A 24,926-nucleotide genomic window follows, 5' to 3' on the forward strand; every position below is an offset into this window, starting at 1 on the left:
AGCCCATCAGCGACAAACTGAGTCAACAAGAGAGCGCAAATTTCTTAAAATTACGACACATGCAGAGGCACGTTCCTCGCGGAGACGGCGCAAACGGTGAGATGTAGCAGGCAGGAGCAGGCCCCTAGGCTGTTGGGCGGGCGGGCTGACGTTCAGGCGTCGCGTGGTAAGGTACCACGCAGCGCCGCCAACTTAGCTTATTAGTTGCGGTGAGGTAAGGCGGTGGGGTGGTATCTCCAGGGCGGCGGTTGCGGCCGCCTCTCAGGTGAGTCAGGTCAGGTAGGAGGCGGGGGTGGGAGTGGGGGTGGAGGAGCATAATGCTGGCGGCTGCGGCGGCGGCTAATATGACGGAATGTAACGGGCCGTGACTCAGCGCTCAGTGCTCTGATTCACTGAGCCCGGCGCCGAGGGCGGGGGAGCGAGCAGGGCTTTACCGCACCCACCCATGTTCTTATCTGTATAAGAGCTCAGCTGCCACTGGCGATTAACGTCTGTTTGGCCACTTCATGTTTCATCTCGAACCACGTGTGTGACACAAACAGCTCTGCAATAAAGGCGATCTTCACATGCTTTATGCCAGACGGTAACAAGAGAATGGAATACGGCACCCTGCAGCCAACTGTTAATTTTTCTGACGCTTCCCATCTAAATGTGTGCACTGCTTCCGTAAGTGCATTTTAATGAAACGTGACGCCCATAACGCAAACACTTAATGCAAACGGTTTCTACCTGAAATGCAGAATCCTCGCAGTTTTGTTTCTCGTGTACTATACGTCTTAAAACCGTAACACCAATTTCAATGTGAAAATTTGCTATCGTAATGCAGGTTAAATATTTTGGTGAAAGGCAGATAAAACTTTACTTTTTCGAATAGTGCTCCTTTAGATCGACAAATTCTTACTTTTCCTTTCTTCTTTTTTAAAATTTGTCTTCAGCGAATCGTATCTTCGCAATCTCGGAGTCGTAACTCTTGAAATTTGGCAAGAACCAGTCTCTGAGGGTCCTGGACCATCTAAATCTACATCTGCACGCTGAAAACCACTGTGAAGTGCATGGCGGAGGGTACATTCCATTGTACCATTTATTATGAATTCCTACCTTCCTTTAACGTATACAACACGGGAAGATGCTGTGCGCGTTTTAATTGAACTAACCTTATCCTCGCCGTCGATGGTTGTGATATACTTCTGAAATCATATTTTATAGCTGGGTCCTGAAACCCCTCAAGTATAACTTCTTGGAATAGATTGTGTCTATCTTCGAGTGTCCTGTAATTTAATTTCTTCAGCAAGTGTATGAGACTATCCCGCGGATCAAACAAACCTGTGAACATTCCTGCTGCCCTTTTCTCTATACGATAAATATCGTCTATTACTGCTATGTGGTACGGATCGCACTCACTTGAATTCTATTCTGGACTGAGTCGAAAGAGTGATTTGTAAGCAGTCTCTTAAGTAGAATGCCAATGAACCGAGGCCTATCACTTGTTATACCTGCGATTGAAACTATTTGATCCATTTTATATTCCTACAAACTATTACATCTCGGGATTTGTAGAAGTGTACGAGTTAAACAATTCCAATATTGTGGCTAATAGATACTGTAGCTACTTTTCGTTTTATGACGAGCACAATTTTACGTTTTTGATTTGAAGCAAGCTGTCAGCCTTTATACCGCTTTGAAATATTATCGAGATTTGACAAAATATTTACTCGTCTTTCTTCAGACGGTGCTCTTTTGTATATAAGTGCAACATTTGTGAAGACTGAAGTTACTACTACTAATGTTTGCAAAGTCATTAACATAGAACATGATCTGGAAGGGCCCCAACACACTCCCCTCGGGCTCACTAAGAGCTACCTCTACATATGTGGATGCTTCTTCACCATTTAGCCACAAATTGTTTTACATATGGGTCTGTCTACAGGTCACAGTGCTCGAGGTCTGTCGAATGGAACAAACATTATATGTGTTGTACTTCCGATGTGTGAGCTGTCTTCGGACTGAGTCATGAGTATTCTCAGGTTTGCACTCACACCCTACGTACTCATTCATTAGATTGATAAATTGCAGTCCAAATTCCTCTATAGTTTTTACCCATTTTAACACTCTCTAGTACCACAGAAGTTGTTCCCTAATGCCTTAACACATATACTGTCGTTCTGTCCCTTCGTCTTGTCAATATAATCCACATGCTCGTCTCGTGGTCAATTCCCCGGAGAATCTCCTAATTTTTTCTTTATAGGTCCATCTAATTTCCAGCACCATTCTATAGCACCAATTCTCTAACGCTTTGACAATAAAGGCATACTAGAAGTGACCTGGTACCTTGAGAGTCAGGGATTATCACTATTGTCTAGAACTAAGGAATGAAATTTTTCCCTCCTGCGGTTTAAGATATCGGTTCTGTCTCCCTATAAACACTTGCCTTGTGACTCATACATCCCTATCGTAAAGGCACTCGCCGCTTGCAGCTCATCTTATTTAAAAGCTTCACTTTCTGTTAGTCCTAAGCATCAGGTACTGAAGTATTTAGTCTCACTGACAGTGAGTTTTCATTTCAGGGTTATGTTTCCTATTTGTTGTTTCGGTAAATTTACAGAAGAGCACTTTCATATTTCGATACTACTCAACAACATTCGTATTTCGATAAGATTTGGGTTAATTTGCTTTGTAATGATTCGTGTTCTACTACGTGTTACTATTCTTACATACGAAGCAGGAATCCAAGTAATGTTCACATGTTTAATTCGGTGACTGACATGAAATCTCATGATGAAATCCACTCCAACATTTATTTTAATCTTCTTTATAGACTCTCGCCTGAAACAGAGCAGCTTCTCTGTAATGACTGGGAATGTACCTCCAGTCTTCAGGGTTCACCTGCAAGTAGGCTACGTTTTTCGTTATCTCGTCCGTCACAGACTATCACACCCTGTCTTCAGAGTGCAGCGGTTGTTTCAATGGTAGTTGCGAGACACGGTTCACTATGAAAGACAGTCTCGAATTCAGCTTTCTACATGCGCTTAGGTTGCTCACCAAATACAGAGTGAATAATACTTAGTCACTATTACCCGAGTATTGAATAACGATACTTGTGTCCTTTACCTCAGCTTCATGAAATTGTCATTTTTTAAGGTTAGTTTTTACGCTAGATTTAATTTTTCCCTTGTGCACTGATTAGCGAGGCCACAAACCATCAGCCAGGATAGAGCCTTTCCTCTGAGCTGTTCCGTTAAAGAACATCATACTGGGTGTTGAAGATAGGGTGCTATTGCCGGTAGATTTATTGCAGGGCTCACTGTGCAGTCAGTGTTTATGAATCTCCTCTCCTGTGGACACACTGCGCAAGGTGAAGCACTCCATCAAGTCCACACACCAAGGTATGTTGACGGACGACATCATTCTGTTGCAGGATAATGCTCGCCCACATTTTGGCGATGTTGTTCGGACCATGCAGAACTTTCGTTGGGAAGCCTTTACACATCCTACATATAGTGTCGATACAGCCTCTCTTCAGCCATATTCATGTTTTAGGAAACGTGAAGAAAGAAGTTCGTGGCCGGCGATTTGCTTCAGACGAAGAGACGCACGCCTGGATACGATCATGATTCCGTGGGCAACCAGAAACATTTTTCCATTGAATGGTATTTGTGAAATTATTAAGATTAATGGTAGTACAAATCGTTAGAACTGTCTGGGGGGCAACAACTGACAAAACGTATGAGTAACTAACAGCTGATCTTTCCTGGCCTACATGAGTGTATGTACCGTCGTCAGACATCCTGCCTTTTTTTACAATTTTCAATCGTTCATCAACGATGCATTCAATAGCCGTACCAGGTTATATCCACAAAACAACGAGTAATTTAGACTTTGAATTTAAGAGAGCGATTTTAATCTAAATTTCCGCAGGGTATAGCTATCTCGGTACAGCGTTAGGGCGGGAGCTATTAGATCTCTGCATGTAATTGGTACATTCCTGATTTCTATAACTGACAGCAGCTACGTGGGAAGAGGAAAGTGGTAATTTAAAAGAAGCATTGCAAACTACAACAGCTATAGTCATTCAGGTGACAAATTAACACGTAAATTAACAACAAAAGAACGGGAAATTACTTCATCTAACTATCTTGTATGCATTCGTAACAGAATGGAAATTGAGTGGGAGAAAGATAAGCGTAGGGCGTATTCTGCGCAGTGAGGAAACACGATGTCAATCATGCAAGTAAGGGACATTCTCCGTTAAAGAAATCTACGAAACCGAAATCGAACGCTGATACTTTAGCAAAGTAAACTACAGAGCACGTACGAGAAAAACAGAGGAAGGCAAGGTCGAGATCTGCTAATTAAAACTACGGTAGTGATTGACGGGATGGATCATTTCGGGACCAAGCCTATCTGAAAGGATAAACCGAACACTCACGCTGATTGAAAGAATGATTCTAAATTATTTGTTTTCCGGATGAGGAGATGCTGATGAAGCTATCAGTTACTCTATGGTCAACAACTTCTCGCTAGCTATGTTTACAGTTACATGATTCTTACCGTTTCAGCGTACAGACTGCCGCAGTTCCATATGACAGCAGCCTTTGCGGTCTTTAATTACTCGTCTGTTCCGTTCGAGGAGGATCCGAATTACGCAGGGCCAAAGTTTATCTGATAACTTCTGCATTGGAATTACTCATAGTTATTTCCACTTGTTATGTATGACCAGCAACGAAGTTATTCTTCATAATCTCTATAAGTCCCCAGCGCAATCTCACCGAGTTTTGTACAATTACGCAATTACTTGAATTCACATTCAGGACCCCAGAACTCCAGCAACTCCTCGCGCCCCCAAAGTTATTCTTACTGAACTTCTTGCACCATCAAACCCATCTGGACTGTACCCCTCATGCCCCCAAAGATATCTTCTGCCTAACTCCAGCGACAAAGACGACACCTTGCTCGCGTTTTTTCGCAGTCATCGCTGACTAATCATGCGGCACGCTTTTCTGCACGCAAGCACGGACCAGTCAGACTCTGAGTTGAACAGAAAGGAATATGCCTTATTTGGCACCCTTCGTCCGGGAGAAAGCTATCAGGTGCTTCAAAAAGCCTCGTCGGGGGACCCTGACGAGTCAGTGACACGTCTTTCCTGAAAATTTGGAAGGTCCATTTCTAGATCGACACACATCATCACGAGTCATGTAGGTCGCACAGGAATGTGCTGCTGGGAACTCTTCCAATTTTTATAGCGTATCCATTTTGGTGTTGTGCACGACAGCTAACGGCAGCTTCCTGTTCTCCTTTACCAAAGATGAGCAGAAATGCTTCATAACACACAGCTGAACTTATAGACAAAGACAACGTACGTCTCTCTCCATGAGAGCATTGTCCATCTTGTCTCACAGTGCGATAAATGTGTTAACAGTTATGATCATTACATTTTGAAACGACAGACAGATTACTTACTTTCTTTCCATCACCCTCGTTTTCATTTAACTGTCCCTTGCAGATAGTTCAGTTGATGACCAATACCTTTATATCACTACCGAAACAAGGACATTCCATTTTTTATGTTTAAATTACACCACGTGGAATGTTAATCAGATTCAGTTATGTGGTCTGGATTAGTAATGCTGTGCTGGTGCTACTCTCCATATGATAATTACATGTTCCTCCTGTGCTGGACTTTTGCACTGAACGATAGTTTTCCCCTCAATTCTACACCTCACTCCGTCATACCACCCTCTACAGAAGGCTTCCTTTTAATCACTTTTTAATGGTATAGTTCCCCTCCAGCCCTCTCTTCCCACGGCTACATGCACGTGTTCTGTTTTGACGAACAGGAACCTTATATCACCTACAGTTTACGGAAATAATCAGTCTTAATCCCATACAAAATGTCTGGGACAAAATTTCTGGGACTCTGGAAACGTAGCAGTGAACATCACATGAATTTGCGGCTTTAATTGGATATGGAACTCGAGACAAAGCTTGTAGACTCTCTCTCTCTCATAAAGCTGAGGTTATTATCAAGCCTAGAAGTGGTGCTACGAAGTATTAGGTGATACATCTAAGGCGTAACTTTTTGTCCAGTGTCCTAATAGGACTACATCACGTACTTTTATCTTTTATGACAATTGTCTTTCATTTATTCACATTTTCTAGTATACAAAGCAGGTTTTCCCTCTTCCTGTGCAGCTTTATGGTACCAGTCCTGTTAAAAGCGAGTCTATGTGGATTTAATCTGTGACGAGTTCAAACGCCGTGGTTAGACGCAGTACGTGCTGTTCAAATAATAAGCGTGGGAGAGCTACGTAGAAAAGCAGCTGGCAGATGATGGCAGCGATTTGCAGGGAGATTACGTGTTTACGGGGTGGGGGGGGGGGGGGGACCACTGGCGCGGTTGCGTTTGGGGAGGGGGAGGGGGCGGCAGCAGGCGTTACGGCTGGCCATCGTACCTGTCCGCCGTGTGTTGAATAATTAACAGCGGAATGTGCAATAATTAAAGTTCCTCTCTAGATTGCGAGCTGCCCTACGTATTTATATCCCCTTTCCATAAATCTCTCGGTGTGCTATACATTAGAGAACCATTTGCGGCCCTCACTGCTTTTGTAATATATGTTCTGTGGGATCAACACGTTTTGGTATTAAATTGACGAAGTACCCGTGGTCCCAGTTTATAACATAAAAAGTTTGTACAGAGTGTCACCTGCGCCCATATAACAAGGCAAATCTAAACAGTATGTATTCAATGACAAACTGCATGTTCATATCATTAGATAATAAGCCTAATACGAGTCTGATAGTAAAGGTTAAAAAATGATCGTAACCTTTATCATCTTTACGACTTTTGCGTAACTTTTATCGTCACATGTATGCCTTAAGAAAACGCACTGACGCACATGCGCACAGTACCATTCTGTTTGAGAACAAAACTGCTCTATGAATAGGTATCTTTAAAGATTTGTTTCGTAAACAGTGAATTTTTATTTGGATACCAGCCCATTATAATTATTACTTTCTGAATCAGTATGTCGGTATTGTTGAGAAATGTACACACTGTAATCGTTATCGTTCGCTACTACTAGTGTTAACTGCTTTAACTAAGGACTTAGATCGCAATAGATGAACAGATTCATTTATTTTCTGTGTCTATCCATCATTTATGTTATAAATGCCATCACTGGGGACGTTGTACTGTTAACTTTAAAAATGTTAAAAAAAAGTGTGCTTCACTTTATGAGTTCAACATACTACGTGCCAAGATTGCTCAGTTGGCATTATAAGCCTGTACACAGTGTCGTCCACGAAGACTGGGAGACACAATACTAAGCTTTAACTAACTCTTACAGAGCCACGTTATCACTCAAAACTTGAGAATGCAGTCTGATGAAAAGTGTGCAGAAAGTTCAATAAATGTGCTCTCTCTCTCTCTCTCTCTCTCTCTCTCTCTGTCTCTCGCTCTCCCTCACACATACACACACACACACACACACACACACACACACACACACACACACACACATAAAGATGATATAAGGTCTGCAAGCTTCGTGTACGAAGATGAACAGTTACAAATTGGAATAAATGCTGTGTTGTGGTTAAATTAAATGTTGTAGTGAGTACGATCTTTGTTCATAGTAAGAAGACCAAAAATAGCATTATTAAGAGAAATTTGAGGTTGCGTTACAGGGAAGATACCACTGTAGTTACTAATCTCAGTGACGGCTAAAATTACACATACGACATTTCGGGAAATGAAATTAAGTATATTCTGTATTGAGCTTGTTAAAGGCCACTACCAACGTAAGTAAAACCTGGAAGTGTGACAACATTCTAGAGAAGAATCATGAGTATAGAACACGATGAATTCCACTAAGCGATGTTCCAAAAATACGCTACCAGACCATAAGCACTGAAATAAGATTATACAATTAAGCTACCAGACTATAAGCGCTGAAATAAGATTATACAATTACGCTACCAGACTATAAGCGCTGAAACAAGATCATACAATTTGAATCCTGACTGCTGCAAGATTCTAAAAATGTCGTCGTTACAGCTGCAGAGCTAATACAGATTGTGTTAATGTGAGTCTGATATAGCCCTCCTTTTGGATAAATAAAACAACCTACATCCATTTGAACATCTGTACTGATTACAAGTCTGGGTCTGCTTCTACAGTTTCTGCCACCACACACGCGAGAGGCTGCATTAAAACATTCCCTTGCGCTGCTAGTTGGCAGTAATTATCTGCAGCTGTTCACGTAACTAGTAAAGTTCTAACACAGACTGTAGGAGGATACAAGATGACTTGGACAGGATTTGTGATTGGTGTAAAGAATGGCAGCTAACTCTAAATATAGATAAATGTAAATTAATGAATAGGAAAAAGAAACCTTAATGTTTGAATACTCCATTATTAGTGTAGCGCTTGACACAGTCACTTCGATTAAATATTTGGGCGTAACATTGCAGTGCGATATGAAGTGGGACAAGCATGTAATGGCAGTTGTAAGGAAGGCGGATAGTCGCCTTCGGTTCATTGGTACAATTTTGGGAAGATGTGGTTCATCTGTAAAGGAGACCGCTTATAAAACACTAATACGACCTATTCTTGAGTACTGCTTGAGCGTTTGGGATCCCTATCAGGTCGGATTGAGGGAGGACATAGGAGCAATTCAGAGGAGGGCTGCTACATTTGTTACTGGTAGGTTTGATCATCACGCGAGGGAAATGCTTCAGGAACTCGGGTGAGAGTCTCTAGAGGAAAGGAGGCGTTCTTTTCGTGAATCGCTACTGAGGAAATTTAGAGAACCAGCATTTGAGGCTGACTGCAGTACAATTTTACTGCCGCCAACTTACATTTCGCGGAAACACCACAAAGATAAGATAAGCGAGATTAAGGCTCGTACAGAGGCATATAGGCAGTCATTTTTCCCTCGTTCTGTTTGGGAGTGGAACAGGGAGAGAAGATGCTAGTTGTCATACGAGGTACCCTCCGCCACGCAACGTATGGTGGATTGCGGAGTATGTATGTAGATGTAGATGTAGATGTAGATGTAGGGTGGCACGCTGGAGTCACCGCCAAGCAGCCAATCAAGGCTCAACTTTTGGAACTTCCGAGGATTGTAGTAATTAGCAATGGTGCTACGTATATGGGCCGATAAGACTCAGAGGGCTTGTTTCATCATCGCCAGGCCATGCCAGCCACCAGTGCACTGACAGCGTAAATGCACACATAGCCTCCCAGATTACCTGACATCAGTCATCTGGATTATTCTACCTGGAGCCACCTCAAAAGTGAAATGCACGACATACTCATTGATAGAGCTGAATAACTGGAGCAGCGAATAGTACCTTGTTATCGAGGTGTGCTACATCAGGAGGAGGTTGGGTTTGAAATAATTTGTATATTAGTACAGTATTGCATCTACGTGGGAGGTTGACACGTGGAAGATCTCCTTTGATTGGTGTGCGGGTGCTATAAATTTTATGATGTAATGTGCTAATGATGCGTTGCATTACTTCCTATAAAGGGCCTTCAAACAATTTTGAGCCAGTTACTAGTAGATGGGGACTCAATCGAGAAGTTGCATTTCAGATGGATTTGTTTTAAGGAAGACACTAATACATAGTGAAGCCAGTGACAAACTGTAACCACACAATCGTGATTGTCTCTCAAATGGTTCAAATGGCTCTGAGCACTATGCGACTTAACTTCTGAGGTCATCAGTCGCCTAGAACTTAGAACTAATTAAACCTAACTAACCTAAGGACATCACACACATCCATGCCCGAGGCAGGATTCGAACCTGCGACCGTAGCAGTCGCGCGGATTCGGACCGAGCGCCTAGAACCGCTAGGCCACCGCGGCCGGCGATTGTCTCTCACACGGTTCTTTTTTACTTCAGTTACCGTATAATTTCATCCGTGTCAGTTTTCATCATTATCACATCCTGTGTGATAAAATACCATGTTACGAGAAATACTGGTAAATTAATCTGTGAAATTTTCATCGCGAAGAAAGAGAAAACAATGAATACTAAGAGAGAGCAGACATGCTACGGAGGTGGGTCTTCTTCGACACCCAACGCGATGTTAGTCGAAGAGTCAGGCGAACGACGGCTTTCCCAAAAAACCTAAAAGTTCATTAAGGCCACCGCTTTGTCTCGGAGTCGCCGGCGGGATGATTCAAAGCCGGAAAAACACAAGCGGACAGATATAAGGAAAAACAAAGCACCCGCCCAGTGTGCCCCCTGCCGGCCGACACCTAAATTACTCGCGGCAAGTGATTTACAGCAGTGGGGACAGGCGGCGCGCCTGGGGGCGCAGGGGGAGCGCAGGGTTCAGCCGCCACGCGGGCAGCAGGGCCACGCCACTGCCGCGTGCTGCTCTTCCGCCTCTCAATGATGCCACACCGAGCAACTTCTTGTCAAGGCAAACTACACTTATGAAAAACTTAATAACATAAGCTACAATTTGTAGCAACAAGGAGACAAAATTATCATCAACAATGAGGGGATTGGCATAACACCAAAAGCTTGCCTAGTAAAGAGCAGCAAATCGTTGATATTCAAAACAGATACCATTGGGCTCAGAACAAATAAATACGGATACTGTATGTTTCTCAAGGGAATGTTATACTATTTTTCTGGCAAACTAGTGGCATGCTGAGGTAACTATTATGGAGGTTATTAGTGGTCACACACAATTCTCTCCAAACGAAATCACAAAGGGTTCATAATACTGAGATCTGGCGACTATAGTGGCTATGGGAGATGAGAAAAATCATCCTAATGCGTGAACAGGGGTCCAGTCTTCTCGGAATATCGCATCAGCATTAGAGAATAAACATGGCACCATGTGATGGACCTGATGAGCCGAAAAAGTGACATAATCTTGGCCAAATGACACTATGTAGTTCTCGAAGCCCCGTTAAGTCTCAAAATCTGTGATGTGTGTAGGCAAATGGAACCAAAGAATGAAAATTTTTACCAAAGCCAGAAGTCGAATCCAGATCTCTTTCTCACTAGGCAGGTTCCTTTGCAGAACTGCAGCTACTACCCTAGCTTGCCTCCCTCCTAAACCCAAATTCCCATTCACATCTGGGTTTCAGATAGGAGAGGACCCCCGTTTTCTTCGATGCTGTTCCAATAGGATCCCCCGTTTTGTTCGATGCTGAGATGCTGTTCCAATGCAGTTGGAGTGCGTCTGCAATGCTATTCGAGTTGATGGGGGAATACCAAGTGGGCTGAGGCGTGAACAAGGATTTAGATTTAGGAGGGGGGGGGGGGGTCTGCTAGAGTAGTCAGAGAAGTTGAGTGGCGCCACTGTGCCAGGGTGGCATAGTCGTTAGCCCATCTTACGGCAAGAAAAAGGAATAAAAGTGAGATAGTGTTAATACTTTCATCCTTCTTTACCTCCTCTGCATTACTGCGGATGACGTGTCACTGAGCACATATGTACTGTGCATGCAGTACACCTGAGGTGCCTAGTTGTTTCCACTGTCCTGTGTGGAATACGTAAGCTCTCGTACACTTCACTAACCTGCTGTCTTCATGATGATGGTGTCCCCAGCGCAGAAAACAGCACGCAGGTCGTGGATTATTTTTCTTGAGGCTGAAATTAACTTCGCAAGGAACTGCTGCTACGAATAAACTATAGCTCATTTGGGATGCCACTCGCGTTTTTATTGATATAGACACGAGAAACTATTCTTGATCACAACATATTGAACATATCTTTCCACAGTCATTATATCTGGCTAAAATAACATGAAATACATCCTGCCACAGACAATATGTCTGTCTACTGGAACCGTCAGAACTGGAGAGTAAAATTACATGAATCAGATACTAGTATTACCGACAACATGTCTGTACCTAGCGACGGTCGGAACTGTAGTACATAAAATTGCATGAAACAAATACTGCTATAACAGACAATATGTCTGTCTGCTTGAACGGTCAGAACTGGAGAGCCGGACTGCCCGAGACACTTCGCGCGCCAAGCCAGCAAGGCATGACGCGAACACCACCGAAGTGCATCGGCAGTAATATCGTCAGTCTTTTGTTTTAGTAATACTATGATTTTAATAATTTTGAAATGACTGATTGATAGCTGGCTGTTGAGCGATGTTTATTTAAAAAATGAAGTAATTTGGATGACAGGTTTAATTAACAATAGCAACTAAAGTTTAACGGTTTGGCGCCCTACCGCCGAACACAGCAGCAAATCACAGCGCAGCAGCATCATGCAGGCGGTCTTTCTCACGGGAATGGTACCGAATCTAACATCTGTCACCGGTACCTCATTCCACATTGCGTCATCTCTATGCTTGCAGCTCCACTGCCCTGGGAATAGCTTCCTGGAGCATAATATGATGGCTAAATAAGCCAGAAATATTACAATCTGTCACTGAGCAGGAGACCCGGTTTCGAATCACGGTCTTGGCAGAAAATTCTATTCGTCGCTTCTGTCTGCATAAATGCATCACAGTCTTTCGCAGTGATGCCATCTTGCAGACCACCTATTGGCCCCACGAAATACCACGATACTGTTGCTCAAATGGACACTAAAATCTCGCCTTGTTTTGCTCTTTGAACGTAAACTCGGCCAAAAGTGGGAAACAGTGTGGAATAAGACTTATCCGAGCAAAGCTCCATAATCCAGGTTTTATGGCTTCGGCACCACGTTTTCCTGTTAAGGACTTATGCATCACTGACTAGTGGTTTTGGACTATCAGTTCACCCTGGAAATCCCTGTCTATGGACACCCTGCCTATGGATTCGTTACTGACAGAATTCGCTCATGCGACATCCAGTTTTACATTGAGTTTTGCAGCTGTCGTCCTCTTATTTTTCGTCACTGTCTACTTCAATGTCCGTCTGTTATGAGCGCTCAACACACTCTATCGTCTGCGTTGTGATTTATCGAATGTTGTTTCTCCACTTTTCCCATATAATGTACAATAATTCCGTACGGTGCGTTTTGTAACACCAAACACTTCGGTTCCCCTGGTTACGAAATCACCCACTATTGGTGCACCAAACGTTATCCCATTCACCTAATAAGGCACTCACAACCACACAGAACACTGTTGGAACCACGACTGACGATTGCAACGTATTGAAGACTTTGGAGAGGTGCCGTTCGTGGTCCATTTCAGCAGCGCAACCTGCAGGCTTGGCTAGCATTTCTCGTTGCGTTTCCATATTTTTGTCCAGTTCCTGTAGTAACAGCTTAACGAGATGATTCGTTCCTATGAATGACGACCACCAGGTTTTGATGAAACCGGTTCTAAAAATGGTTCAAATGGCTCTGAGCACTATGGGACTTACCTTCTGAGGTCATCAGTCCCCTATAACTTAGAACTACTTAAACCTAACTACCCTAAGGACACCACACACATCCATGCCCGTGGCAGGATTGGAATCTGCGACGTTAGCGGTTGCGCGGTTCGAGACTGTAGCGCCTAGAACCACTCGGCCACTCCGGCCGACGATGAAACCGGGGCAGCCCTGAATCGTCTGGGAACTGCTGTAGCCATGTCTAGAGTTCGGATGTGTAAGTGCCGTGATTAGGATGGTAGAAATTTACCTAGTATGCGTAAAGTACAACATGTGTTGAAGTTCGTATGTAGGGGGTTATTAATAAGTACACCTGAAGTTTCAGAAGACAAAGACATGAAAACTACAAGACATACGGGAAAGAGACACATAGCAGTGAATAGAGCATCTCTTCAAGTTCTTAGTTCAGATTACAGCTTATGATGTGGGGATCAATAGGACAATCAGTCTCTGACCATACACCGCCCTATATGTCACGGACGACATAAGCAGTAGAGTTTACTATCTCTCCTTGCTGCTCTAGAAATTATGTAACAGTTGAGGCAGGAACACATGATCATTTTTACGATCCGTAATAAGAAATCACATGAAGTTAAGACAGCTGACGGTGAGGATAACTAAAGAACAAGTGAGTCACAATGGAAATCATATGCAATCCAAAGCTAAGGCCGTTCGAAACAGAGATAAATCACAAAAGTCTGAAACGAAATATGGTGCAGCACTTCTTGTTGTCAAAAGTACTCTCCATTCTTGTGATATGACTGCGCCGTATATCTTTAAGTATCATGTCCAGGTACACGAAAACAGTCGCGGTTCTCTCCGCATAAAGAGAGCCCACAAACGTTTGAGGAGAACATGGCGTAAGAGATGTTAACTTTAGGTGAAACACGAATGGGTTCTACAATTTCGTGTGGTTTTCTTTGCCCCTTACACGCTCATTATTACCATTCACCTTTCGTGGTACATGATACGTGGCTTCCTCATGAAAACATCTGAGAAAAACCGATTTTTTCCAGTAGCTGCTGCAGGTGGTGCCCTTATAAGTCGGTTGGTAGACCACTTCCGAGTGAAGGGTAAGTGTTTCGGATCCGAGGTTCGGTCCCACACAACTTTAATGCTCTAGGAGAACCTGTTTCCGTTTTATCAATTTTCTACTATCTAACTTATCATTGTTATCCTTCGGCTCCTGCTAGAGAACATTCTTCGCTGGTGGTGAGGAGAATTTTTCCCAGTTTTGGGTCCCCTTCCTTTCGAAAATTGACGATAATTTTGGCAGGGGGAAGATGTTAGAAATGAATACGTGTGCTTGTACACACTTGGTGCTAAGTTACGGAACTCCTGTAAAAGTTTCTGTCTGTGTCTCCTTCGCTGGTCCACTGTCTCCAATCGTATAATTGTCCTCAATGGTCTAAACTGCGATTTCCTCTCTTGCCGTTACGCGATATGGTTCAAAATTCTTCCCGAGTATATATCAGAACTATATGGACATATTCCTCTTACTTCTCTAGTTTTAACCCTATTGCCGTCCAGCAGTAGCACTCCTGAATAAACCGCTGCCGTGATGAGTACTTTTTTTTCTGGGTGCTCTGTCTTCTGACTGGTTTGATGCGTCCCGCCACGAATTCCTCTCCTGTGCTAACCGCTTCATCTCATAGTGGCACTTGCAACCTACGTCCTCTATTATTTGCTTCGATGTATTCGAATCACTGTCTTCCTCAACAGCTTTTGCCATCGACAGCACCCTCTAGTACCTCATGTCTTAACAGATGTCCTACCATCCTATCCCTACTCCTTATCAGTGTTTTCCACATATTCCTTTCCTCTCCGATTCTGCGTAGAACCTCCTCATTCCTTACCTTATCAGTCCACCTAATTTTCAACATTCGTCTGTAGCGCCACATCTCAAATGCTTCGATTCTCTTCTCTAGCGGTTTTCCCACAGTCCATGTTTCACCACCATGCAATGCTGTTCTCCAGACGTATATTCTCAGAATTTTCTTCCTCAATTTAAGGCCGATGTTTGATATCAGTAGACTTCTCTTGTTCAGGAATGTCCTTTCTGCCATTACTAGTCTGCTTTTGATGTCCTCCTTGCTCCGTCCATCACTCGTTATTTTACTGCTTTGGTAGCAGAATTCCTTCAACTGCTTCGTGACGATTGATCCTGATATTAAGTTTCTCCCTGTTCTCATTTGTACTACTTGTCGTTACCTTCGTCTTTCTTCGATTTACTCTCAATCCATACTCTCTACTAATTAGACTGTTCATTCCATCGAGCAGCTCATGTAACTATTCTTCACTTTCACTCAGGATAGCAATATCATCAGCGAATCGTATCTCTGATATCCTTTCACATTGAATTTTACTTCCTCTCCTGAGCCTTTCTTTTATTTCCATCATTCCTTCCTCGATATACAGATTGAATAGTAAGGGCGAAGTACTACATCCTTGTCTTACACTCTTTTTAATACGAACACTTCGTTCTTGGTGGTCCACTCTTATTATTATTCCCTCTTGGCTGTTGAACTTACTGTATATGACCCGCCTCTCCCTATAGCTTACCCCTACTTTTCTCAGAATTTCGAACATATTGCACCATTTTACACTGTCGAAAGCTTTTTCCAGGTCGCCAACTTCCTCCTTCGTGCCTTTACCTTTCCCAGAGCCAAACTGATCGTCATCTAGTGCATCCTTAATTTTCTATATATTATTCTTGTAAGCAACTTGGATGCATGAGCTGTTACGCTGATTGTGCGATAATTCTCGCACTTGTCAGCTCTTGCCGTCTTCGGAAATGTGTGGTTGATGGTTTTCTGAAAGTCAGGTGGTATGTCGCCAGATTCATACATTCTACACGCACATGAACAGTCGTGTTGTTGCCACTTCCTCCAACGATTTTAGAAATTCTGATGGAATGTTATCTATTCCTTCTGCCTTATTTGACCTTAAGTACCCCAAAGCTCTTTTAAATTCTGATTCTAATACCGGGTCCCCTATCTCTTCCAAACTGTTTCATGTTTCTTCTTCTATTAATATTCCCCCTCATAGAGGATTTCAGTGTATTCCTTTGACCTATCCGCTCTCTACTCTGCATTTAACATGGAATTCCCGTTACACTCGGAGTGTTATCATCCTTGCTTTTAACGTCACAGAAGGTTGTTTTGACTTTACTGTATGCTGTGTCAGTCCTACCGACAATCGCCCCTTTTTCGATTTCTTCACATTTTTAGTGGAGCCATTTCGTCTTAGCTTCCCTGCACTTCCTATTTATTTCATTCCTCAGCGACTTGTATTTCTGTATTGCTAAGTCTCCTCGAACTCTTTTATACCTCCTCCTTTCAGCAATGAATTGAAGTGTTTCTACGGTTACCCATGGCTTCTTCGCAGGAACCTTCTTTGTACCTATATTTTCCTTCCCAACTTCTTTTATCGCTCTTTTTACGGATGTAAGTTCCTCTTCAGCTGTACTGCCTACTGAGATATTCCTTATTGCTGTATCTATAACTTCAAGCGTATCTTGTCACTCCTTAGTTCTTCCGTATTCCACTTCTTTGCGTGTTGATTCTTCCTGACTGACGTCTTAAACTTTAGCCTACTCTTTATCATTACTATGTTGTGATCTGAGTCTATATCTGCTCCTGTGTACGCCTTACAATCCAGTATCTAATTTCGGAATCTCTGTCTGGCCTTGATGTAATCTAACTGAAATCGTCCCATATCACTAGGCCTTTTCAAAGTATACCTCCTTCTCTTGTGATTCCTGAACAGAGTATTCCCTATTACGAGCGGAAGTTTATTACAGAACTGAATTAATCTTTCTCCTCTCTCATTCCTTCATCCAAGCCCATACTCTCCTGTAACCTTTTCTTCTATTCCTTTCCCTACAACTGCATTTCAGTCCCCATACCTATTAGATTTTCATCTCCCTTTACGTAATGTATTTCCATTTCAATATCCTCATAAAATTTATCTATCTCTTCATCTTCAGCTTGTTACGTCGGCATGTGTACTTGAACTACCGTTGTCAGTGTTTGTTTGCTGTGGATTATGATAACAATAACCCTATCACTGAACTGTTCACAGCAACACACTCTCTGCCCTACCTTCCTATTCATAAAGAGTTCTACTCCCGTTATGCCATTTTCTGCTCCTGTCGATATTACCCTATACTCGTCTGACCAGAAATGCTTGTCTTCTTTTCACTTCACCTCGCTGTTCCCTGATATATCTAGATTCATCCTTTACTTCTTTTCAGATTTTCTAGTTTCCCAAAATTCGTAGACACGAAGAATCAAGATGTAGGATGCTAATAACGTTCGTTTTAACTAAAAGGCTTGAAATAATTTGGAGGCGCTACTGTACAGCAAACCCTCGTGGTCAGAGCGGTTTACGAAGAACGTTCGTTCTTGTCTATTGTTGCTTTGAAGATGATTGTCTCATCAGTCTAAAGTAATTATCGTTGTGTAAATTTGCTATCAGTCGAAATAGAATTCATGCTGAAAATTAAAATCGCTTATTAACAAATTTGCTCGTATTAATTCTCATTAAATTGGCATCAATCTTTTTATTTAGATCTTTGCAAATTTGGCAGCATATGGGTTCCCTCATGTCTAATTGACAGTTAACGACAGCCGGGCACACGCTGCTCCATGTTCGTGAAACAACGGATAGCTCTCGACAACTAACAGTTCACTAAAAAAACTGGAAAGAAACGGTCACTGCAAAATAGAAACACGTTGAAGAGATGTACTTTTCGGCACTTCATTTATGCAGCTAGCAGGAAACAATATTGAAATATTTACATTTTCCTAAAAATCGCTAACTTTTCCTCAATGAAAACTTTTTTCTACCAACCTAAGCTACCACTTATCAATTTGATACCCAATTTGTCCTTTCAGTGCTGTTCCTTTGGCCACGAAAATTCGGACAAAGATCCATTGTGTACTTTCTGGCATGTCTTGTTTCCACTCCGATTTAACATTTGACCAAAAGTGTCTGGTAACCAATGCAATAACGTTCCAGCTAATTACGCTATGAAGAAAAAAAACCTAGTATCGCCATATCTTGTTCGCTGTATCGTGTACCCTTACAGCCTGCGGAGTAAATAATAATGTTTGCGGAATCTTCAGAAAAAGTGATAAGCTGACTGTGTGGCTATTCACTGATACACCAGTTACATTAAAAGAACAGTGAGATTCTTTGCGAGGCATAACGTACAGTATGCTTTTCTTACGTAAAGTCGTTGACTCGTTGTACTAAAGTGGCACAACAAACCTGATCTGAGAAATGAAGATAACGTGGACACCTCATTTGTTTCACAAACAGGTGAGGAGATATTAAACGGGGGCCCGAAATTTTTAGGACCGTCGTTGATCGCTATATTTTTCCCACTACAGTTATTTGGCCATTTTAATTTTTTGTATAGCGATATTGTTTGTTGATAACATTCATAAGACATTGAAAAAAGAATGCCTGCTAAAATACAGAAACGAAAAATTGGAGATGAGTGTACTTAGTTGTTTGATACTGCCATTCCGACACAGTTTCGCGTTAAATGCAGCGTTAACATTGGTTTGAGGATTTGGAACTGCACCATACTGGGAGCCTTGGCTATTAGCTTTGTCACATTTTCCACCCATGTTTCTAAAAATTCAATAATGAATTTGCGTAGAATTATAGAATCTGGGATTAGTGGTAACTGATGAGACGTTTGCTAAGCTCACGGGAGACAGAGAGGGTATACCTTCACGGATTAAATAGCAGGTATTCGTTCACTTTATTCTAGCGCCTTGTTATGTCTCTGAAATGGAAAACAAATCAGTTGTCCTGATCGTCGCATCTTCGTTCTCGAAAAGGGTTCTAATGTAAGAACTGTAAGGATATTACATATTATTTTAGAAGATTTACGTAATTTCCTTCTCTTGGAATTATTTTCAGTATGTCAAACTATATTTGTAATAGTATTTTCTGTTCCTGCACGTCTAATTATCAGGTCATTGAAAGAATGCGCAGTGATAATTTATCGATCGAGAGCCTCGCAAGCTGACAAAGAAAATCATTTCTAACACTATTGGTCATACATATGTGAATGACTGCAGGGGCATTTGCATTCACGCAGAAATACACCGTCTAGTTGCAAGTGAACATTCAGGAAGGGTAGGTAATTTTTTACATGAAACAATAAGACAATATCCGTTTGTAAGCCATTCTAAGTAAACCAATACCTCTTTAATCGCAAAGTACTGGAGATTGGGTCAAATAAGTTACTGCAACTTTGTCTAGAGGAAGTAGACATGGAGGCTTCGTGATTTGCTGGAAGAGTTGCCCCTGATTCAATATAATACGAAGTCGTCTTCGAAACATGTGGAACAAAAATATTCCCTTCTTAAAATTTTCAGCGTCTGGGCACTCTCCATCAATTTTTATACATCTTGTTCTGAAATTGTCATCTTGATTTGTTGCAGAGATAGAGTTATAATTTTATGCTATTACATTTCCAATAGTAAGACATCTATACATTTATACGGAAATGTAAATTTTGCGCAGCTATTTAAAATATTCTGCGGAAAATTCTTGATGGTGGACCGCCAGCTATTTGCACATAATAATTTAAAATGGTGTTGGTTATTCATCGCTAGAGTTACTGCCTTAAGGTTATTCTCCAGTTCTACATACTTCTCATTATTTTATTTCTTTGTGCAGTTTGAATTATATTTTAACCAGGACATTTTATGAACTCATTAACACTTTATTGTAAATGAATAAATTGTAGATGCACATTCGTTCCTCCACGGCAGTTTTTCAGAGACTTCCACATTACACCTACAAACCGTAAAGACCAGTAGAGAATAATCGAGTCACCACAATTTAAAATAAAACATTATTAATAGCTCCACTGTAATCTTGTTTCACGGAAATGGGTTTTGAGGGGAGATAATAAGCTATGCTGTACCTTGCAACAGAAAGTCCTTTACTCGGTGAAATGCCTTAGCATTAGATTTCCCTTAACTGCTGCATTCTGGTGACTTCTTCAATTTCTAGCAGTGAGAGTGGAAGATACGAGAGAGGGGGAGAATGGATGATGGGAGAGAGAGGGCCAGATAGAGAGACAGATGAGTGGAGGGGAAGAGAGAGGAACTTGTAGAAATGGAGGAAGCCAAAGAGATCGGTTTAACTTAGGGCTTAGCAAACGCTCGCTTACTCGCTTAAATGCTAAGAGCGCGGAAACTCGTGGGCGGGAGGAAGGTGTTATTTATTGGGGGACGAGCAGTAGGAAGTAGCGAATAAGCCGGTAAAAGCGCACTTTGCTTAAAGTGAAAAATACACAGGCGGCGAGCGGGCAAACAGGCTAATAAGTGCGGCGCAAATTGCGTTAGCGACGCCGGAGGTGGCGGTGGCGGACTTGTGACTGCAGCGCGCGGCGGGTTGCAGCCACGGAGGCTGCAGGAGCGACATGCAGGCCGATTTATGTCACTGCTGGCTATGTAGCTGCCTCACCCGCTACTCCACCACCAGTAAGAGATCACAACTTAACTAAATTACATCGCCCTCCATTACGTCAAAGGGAGCAACCCTTCGGTAATGACACAAACCGTAGTGTACACTATTTTATCTCGTTTCTCCATCTCAGTAAACACACACTTTCCTTCATATCAAATTTCAGCTAACCTTCGTGCATATTTTGCACACAGAAGATGGAAATGAAAATTAAAACTTTTCTGACAAAGCATTACGAGGGGTAGCGTTTTGGTGTAATTGCGCAACTGTGTGTCGAGAGCAATGGGGTTCAGAATAATATACCAACAGTACTGCATAAAACGTAATTAGTGATTAGTGGAAATTTAGAGTTGTATAGTCAGTGAAGTTAAGTAATGTATATGTGTAGAAAGCTTTTAGGCTTGTTGGATGGATACTCTTTTCTTCCTTTTCTTTTCACCAGTGTCAACAACGTTGCAAATGGAATGTGCTCACAGAACCCCATAATTTAAACCCCACGCCAGTTTTGCGTCAGCAAAGCTCTTCCAAGCCTCAATGGTCACCTGTAAAGGCTCATCCCAAGAACTAGATGTGTACACAAGGGAATTTATCATGTCCAACAGTACTGTGGGGCATTCATGTGTAATAATAAGTGGTGAACATAGCTTGAAAACACTTATAAGTAAGTGGCACAAAATATTAGTTACTTAGTTAAAACCCGTTACACAGAATATTATTGTACCTATGCCCGTTGATTTTCTCGACATATGGTACTGATAAGAATTCTCATATTCCATCTGGATGGCGGTGTTGCAGTGCAGCGATGCTTCGATGACATTTCTCTGCCGGCCGCGGTGGCCGAGCGGTTCTAGGCGCTTCAGTCCGGAAGCGCGCAACTGCTACGGTCGCAGGTTCGAATCCTGCCTCGGACATGGATATGTGTGATGTCCTTAGGTTAGTTAGGTTTAAGTAGTTCTAAGTTCTAGGGGACTGATGACCTCAGATGTTAAGTCCCATAGTGCTCAGAGCCATATGAACCACATTTTTTACATTTCTCGAAACATCGCGTTTCCTCACTGTTGCCACACAGACGGAAACGCAGAAGTTATCATTATAAATGTTTTTCATTTTTGAAGATAATAATTAGCTATCCTAAGCCGTCAGAGTTACAGAGAATGTAGTTTTCTATTAATTTATACAAATGTGTTAATTTCAATATGTAGGCATTGTACATTTACCGATAGTGAAAGAACACTTATTCGAAAGAACTGGGAGTACGAGAATTATTTAGGTTCGTCGAAATAACTTTAGGGGCTCAGCTTTAAAAGTCATTTTCATCCTTGAATTTCATTTGAATCCAGTGTCTAAGAAACCAAACGTGAATAAAGAGGTTGTTGAGATTTTCAGATATTTCCATCTGTAGGAAAAAAGTTTAAAGAGTTACTTTAGACAATTTACTACAGTATTTAGCCTACACGCTGAACATACCTAGTTGTAGCACTTCACAAATAATGAATATCGACGAGTAGCTATACTGCTAAAAATAGAAAAGTTTGTTTTTTATTGCACGGTTACAATGTGTGGGGTAGAACGTAACCACGGTTATGGATCGCTAATGCTCTCCTATTCTGTGGTATTTTGTCCTCTATTCGTGCCTGTGTAACCTGAAATTATACGTGTATCTACTCTGATAATTCCTACACTCATCTCAGACTCTTACTGTATGATGGGCTTCCAGGTACAGTGGTTTTAATTAACAGAAACGGACCGACCTTAATTATGTATCTACTAGCTGTGAATGGAATCTGAAATTTAATCAGTTTAACAGTACAACGCAGAACATTAATTGGTCTCCAACCGCCACATTCAACACAGAGGTCGGCCACTCTATACTTTATCATTATCACAGCGAAGCTACTATTGACTTGTGTTCCATTAAAGCTTCAATCATTCTTCCTGCGATCTTCATATTTCAAATAATTTTTTACAATGAGGTTCAACGTAATCCGCATTTCCCAAGAAAAGGGAGTAGAGATCTGATTACGACGACTTAAAAATGCACTTCTTTACAATTAGATACATTCATTGTTCTAAAATACTATTTTCAATGTGAGTTTATATGTAACATTTATTTTTCGCGTTAATGACAGAAGTTAAGAAATTTTCCTTCTTTGTTCTCTTACGTAGAAGAGGAACTTGAGTCATACTATAGGACAGGGCCATGGATTAATTTAAAATTTTGTTCAACGCAGCAAAATGCAACATAGCGTTTACACATGAGCAAGTAAAATCTACAGGATTAGGGGTGTGGGAGCTGGTGCGCGTGGTTGGTATTCCCACTAACTGAGCCAGCTTGATTGTCGGAAAGTGAACAAAACGGAGATTGCTTAGGGGCTTTGTGTAACTGCACATACCCAAATTACGTTATAAATTATCAAGCTAGCGACCGCATCTAACATCTTTTAGGAAAGCAAGCTGATGTGGACTGCTTCAACAAATAAAACTACCGCGAAGTTTATAAACTGAGATAAATTAAGGAATTGAGCTTTGATGAGCTATTATTCCACACCAAAAGATTGAAACAGGCATCTTAGGTGCACATGGCGGGACGCGAAAATTAAGAAATTGTGATGTAAAACGTGGCTGAGTAGCATGATAATCATTATTTCGTATCGCAATAAACTAAACAATATCTGAATAAATATAGATTTAGGTACCACGTAAGTATCTGATACACAGTTGTCGAGACCTCACATACAAAGGAACAAACCAAAGTGGAAGGAAAATTTTGACAAAAGGGTATCAAATTTCTTAAAATCACTTTCAGAAACAATGAAGATCCTTTAACACAATCTGATTGCTTACGTGGACTCAGATTCCGCGTACCCACTGTGCAATCACTGTAGCTCCAGTAGAAGTCACAAAGAAACTGTAAAAAAATTTGTAAAACAGCTGAATGAAAATACTCTGGCCTCGCTTCTAATTTCCTTATGAAACTTTTAAGATGACCAGCCACCCATCAAACTTTGTGGTTCTTGCTATTAATCTACACTCACAGAATTGACGGGCACACATGCCCACTACTTCCTTACAAAGAAACTAGTAATGAAATTTAACATTACCCCTATAAAACTTTACTAATAATGCCACGACTCGACACATTCTTTCAAATGAGCAAATTTAGTTGCAATTACACTCCAGACAGAGAACAGATGTGATGATCAACTCACCACAGTTTATCAATTACTTTATACCTTAAACAGACTTCTAACACTTCCCTGACTAGACTGACACCAAATGAGACATTGCGAACTTATCCAGGATGGTCTAACTCAATTTTATACCTGTTTTCATCACATCAGTAAGAACTCCATAGCACCGTCTGCACGTCATGCCACCTCGTGTAGCAGTGGTTCAGCATGGTGGGCTTTCAGAGACAAAGTCTTCTTTTTTGAACTGCCCGGAGGGGAACCTGTGCTACTGGCTGTAGCTACAAGAAACCCTCTACTCTCGACTCTTTCGATCTTTCCCGAAGCCTTCAGGTTATGTCTTTGTTTATTTTTCCCACAGTCTGTAATTTGACAAAGCCCATTACACTCTACCATTGGCTAGTTCCTCATCGTTCTATATCCCATCACATGCGAACTTCATCCATTCACACACTAATGGAAGGGTATAGATAGGAAACGAGAAGTGTGACGCATTAAAATAAAACACTGATCGGTCCCTTCTCATATCCAAAGGCCACATTTCATGAATATTAAAATAGAAATATTCTTGTTATATCACAGAGTACCGCAACAATCAATTTAAGAACATTCTAATATCCCTGGCATGCAAATTGTTTAAATTTAGCGTACTAAGAGTTCGCTTCATTATGAGTTAAAATACGGGGAGGTAATAAAGAAATAGTCTGTCCACGTAGCTGAGTGTTAACAGTGGCTGTACGTGACATTTGTGGAGTAGATCCCCGGTATTTCAAAGATTTTCCCTCTGTAGGATGATCAGAAGACCACGTGCCCCTCCATACGGTATCCGAATGACACCTTATGCAGAGCGTGTCACGGTGGTCGATGGTGCCATCGCACGGTCTCCTCTTGATCCCAG

Source organism: Schistocerca nitens, chromosome 2, assembly GCF_023898315.1.
Source record: "Schistocerca nitens isolate TAMUIC-IGC-003100 chromosome 2, iqSchNite1.1, whole genome shotgun sequence".
NCBI lineage: Eukaryota > Metazoa > Arthropoda > Insecta > Orthoptera > Acrididae > Schistocerca > Schistocerca nitens.